At 33.7% G+C, this 4323-nt stretch overlaps 1 non-coding gene across 1 annotated transcript; it reads left to right on the top strand.

Moving 5' to 3' along the window:
- Positions 1–2383: 2383 nt before the first annotated feature.
- On the top strand, positions 2384–2488 carry LOC148762480 (small nucleolar RNA R71). Its single transcript, XR_016026833.1, has one exon. It is a non-coding gene; the product is annotated as a small nucleolar RNA R71 (small nucleolar RNA).
- Positions 2489–4323: the final 1835 nt, after the last annotated feature.

Here is a 4323-nt window from a genome sequence, read left to right as displayed (position 1 = left end):
AAGGGCACTATCATCGTCCATCTCTCACACCACCATCATCACCGGCATGTGTATCCCCCACATCGTGCACACACATGGTTACAGTCATCATACACAATATCAATCACCATGCACAACACACATATATATATATATCATCATAATGCAATAGTGCATGAATCCATAGCAATCACATATCACAACATAAAACCATTTAGCAAAAGCTTATTCCCAAGCACTTGTTTTTATGAAAAACTTGATAATTCATTCAAATGTGTGGCAAATACATTATATTCCCCAAAACAAGTTTTGAAGGTAATTCACTCATCGATATATTGTTGAGCCTTTAGCTGACTCTAATTCCCTTAATGATTTAATTAGGGTGATAGGGCTTCGTTAGAACTTACCATCAAATTAACATTACCTTAGTGTCAATTTATACTTATAAACCCTAAAAGCTATCCCTTAACAAGCTTTCAATTGCTACTTTAAGTGGCTATCTATGTTCACTATCTTAATCACTATAAAATGAATGAACATCCTCAACAATAAAACAGCTCATAATCCCAATTACTAGCTATTATCCACAGCTAAAAAAAACAAGCTTAGCTCATCACTCACCCTAGGGTTTCTTTGTAGTTGAATTTTCTTCCAATAGCTTCCAAACAAATGGGTTAATTCTCTATTTTTCTCTCTAGAATGCCCAACTAGTGAGAGAAACTATGGAAATAAGATTTATCAAGGGTTTTGAAGTGAGAGAGTGAAAGAATATAAGGATTATAGTCAAAAGGGCACAAAGGTATGAAAATTAAAGCTAGAGAGAGAAAATTATGCAAGCTCCATATCAATCTTCCATGGAGGTTGGAAGTAACGTGAATTGAGAGGAGAAGAAGAAGTTGTTGGAATTTCAAGAAGCTGCTGGAAAGAGAAGATATTTATAACTAAAATTTATCCATTCCCTTGAAATTACGAAAATGCCCTTGACTAGTTAGCTTGTTCTCATGCAACCCTTTATGCAATCTTTTTACTCTTTCAACACTGAGACCAAGTCCATAATGGTCTAGACATGCTCCAGTTTGTGAAACTTTTAAAAGTTTTGACTTGGAGTTGCAAAATGACCATTTTTCCCTTATTGTGAAAATTATTATCATTTCTAGTTTTCTTCGTGTTTTCATCATTACACATTATTTATCCGATCTTATGCCTATTTAGACCTTAAAATATCATAAAACTTTCTTCTTAGAGCTTATTAGAGAAAATAACGAAACTACCCCTGGCTTGTGTTATTGTGTCTATGCCTAGTTACAAGCCTATAGAGGTTGAGGTCTCACAACTACTGTATCAAATTCACTTAACGTTCTTTCTTGGATAAAATATCTTTAAAAAATTTGACATATCAAAGCATTTGCTCCAACACATCAGCAAATGGAATGTTGATATGAAGCTTTTTAAACACCTCCATAAATTTTTAAAACTGACACTCCGTTTGTTGCTTCTTGAAATGCTAAGGAAATGTTAGTGGTAGTAATGTTGTCTTGGTCTCTTTCTCTTGGCCTTGTTCACTGGAACAAGTAATCTGGTCTTTACTCTCCACTATCTTGTCTCTCTATTTAGATTGATTTGAGTTACTTTCAACCTCTTTACCACTTTTCAAAGTGATGGCCTTGACATGTTCCTTACTTTCCCTTATCAGATTTGCTTCTGTATCTCTAGGTAGTGTTCTTTGACCTCTATTGTTTAATAAATTAGCAAGTTGAACAACCTGACTCTCGTGGTTTCGTAGTGATGCTACCTGACTCTAAATAAGAGATGCTTGACTTTGGATGATGCTATCATTTTGTTTCATGTATTACCTCAGCAAATCCTTTATAGCTGGCTTCTTAGCAAAGATAAGCACTCTTGCTTGCTGTTGGAATCCCGAAGGTGCATTCAACCTTGAACTTGAGGATGATCCTTGATTATTGGCCTAAGAGAAATTTATATAGTTCCTCCACCTTCGGTTGTAAGTGCTGGAGTAGGGGTTATTACACTGTCTATTCCCCATAAATTACACTATTTTTTTCAAACTTGGACACTGATGGCTTGCATGATCATCTCCACAATACTCACAGGCTACAAAAGGACTTTGAATGTAGTTAGTACTAAAAGATTCAAGTGTTTTAGTTAGAACTGCTACTTGTGCAGATAGTGCCGAAATGGCATCTACAACATGAATTCCAACTACTGTCCTATACATTGATTACTCTATTGGCCATTGATGTTGTTTACAACCATCTCTTCGAACAAATTGTATGCCTCATCAATTGATTTAGCCATTAAAGCTCCTCTTGTAATGACATCAATGGTAATTCGAACATGACCACTCAAGCCATTGTAGAATGTTTGCACCTAAACCCACTTTGGAAGACCATGATGAGGAGAATGTCAAAATAATTCTTTGTATCTTTCCCGAGCCTCGTACAATGATTTAAAATCTTGCTGCATAAATGATGTGATATCATTTGTTTTTTCATAGTCTTGGTCGGAGGAAAGAACTTAGCAAGGAACTTTTGACCAAGATCATCCCATGTTGTTATTGATCCAGCAAAGAGTGCATTCAACCATGCTTTAGCTTTATCCCTCAATCAGAAAAGGAAAAGCCTTAAACAAATTACATCATCTGTGACACCATTGTGTTTGAAAGTATCACATATCTCCAAGAAGTTTGATATATGGCCATTTCGATCATCATTTGGTAGACCCCAAAATAGGACTAAAGTTTGAATCATGGTGATGATGGCCAACTTGATCTCAAAATTGTTGGCTTGAATAGCCAACCTTTGAATGCTCGATGGAATCCCTTGCACCAACAGAATAGCATAATCCCATAAGTAAAGATTTTCAGCTATTGCTCACTCTTGGATTTGCTGTTCATCCTATCGATCAGCCATTTTATTTGTTTTAGTAAAACGTTGTTGATTTTCTAGTTGAAGTCTTTGAAATGTTCTCTCAATCTTTGGGTCACAAGGTATAATCTCCAAGCTTTTGGCTCTTCTCATAGAATGACAAAACAACCTACAAAACAAATAAGTAAAACTTAAATTAAGACTAATCTGGGGAATTTTAGTATTAGAAAATGAAAAAGAAAACAAAATCACCGGCGACGGTGTGTAAAACTTGTTGTTGAATTCTCATGCAAGTGCGCGTTATGACAAACAAGTAATATAGTGAAGTAGAGTATCATTCCCACAAGGATTTGTTCTTAAATCTTCATTAAGTACTAAAATTTATGACAAATTAATCTTATTTAAGTAACTAAAATTTTTATAAAATTAATTAAAACTAAAGTAAAACAAACACTAAATTAACTAACAGAAATTAAAATTACTTTAGAAAAGCAATAGACTAAAACCTAGGATTATGGGTTCATTCAACACTTTATTTGATAATAGCTTCTTTTATTATTTATCTTCCTAGGTGGTTTTACTTAGCTAGAATCCAAAACTATATACAAGTCTCCATTAAGATGTTTAGACAAATACTTATCTTAATTGGGTCACTATATGTCTACAGGAATCAATTAAATTATGTTCATTAAGCTAGTGTTCTAATTTGGCTATGTATGGCAAATAGCGTATGTCTACCTTAATCGTGAATGAGATCACTGAAGTGATGTAACAATACACTATTCAAATCTTAGTCTAATCTAAAATCTCTCTATCGAGTCTCAATTAGATTCACAAATCAATTAATCATTGATCAGGCAATTAAAAGCATTGAGAACATATTTGAATAAGCAAAACTATACCCATTCATGATAAATAAGAGAGAAACTAATATTCAAACTACATGTTGAAATCCACCGACCTAGAAAAGCAATTTAGTTCATGATATCTAAGTAAAACATTATCTAAGGAATTTTAGCCATGAATCCAAGTTGAAGAAAATAAGAGAAACACAAAATAAAAAAAATAAGTAATGTTGAAAGCTTTTTGATCTTGAACCTCTTTCAATCCCTATTGTGTTCTTGCTTATTCTTGGCTCCAAGTCTTTAGAATAGCTGCTACTATCTTCTCCTCAAGAATTCTCTAAAAAAGTCCTTCAAATAAGCTCAAGTTAACCTAATTTCCAAATTTTCCCATCATATATTTATTTTTGGAAGAAGGCTCTAGCGTCGTGGCCCTCAACAGTTTTATTTTTGAAGTCTGCCACATATTCTTTTCAACACTATGGCCCTTAATAGTTTTATTTTTAAAGTCTACTACAAATTCTATTTTTGAAGTCCAATAATCACCTCATTTGGAGTTACGTAGAGATAGTTATGATAAAAATACAACAACGTATTCAACAAATAAGATTGATTTG

Source organism: Theobroma cacao, chromosome 5, assembly GCF_053813885.1.
Source record: "Theobroma cacao isolate CCN51 chromosome 5, ASM5381388v1, whole genome shotgun sequence".
NCBI classification, from domain to species: Eukaryota; Viridiplantae; Streptophyta; class Magnoliopsida; order Malvales; family Malvaceae; genus Theobroma; species Theobroma cacao.
This window is presented reverse-complemented; position numbering and strand designations above follow the sequence as displayed.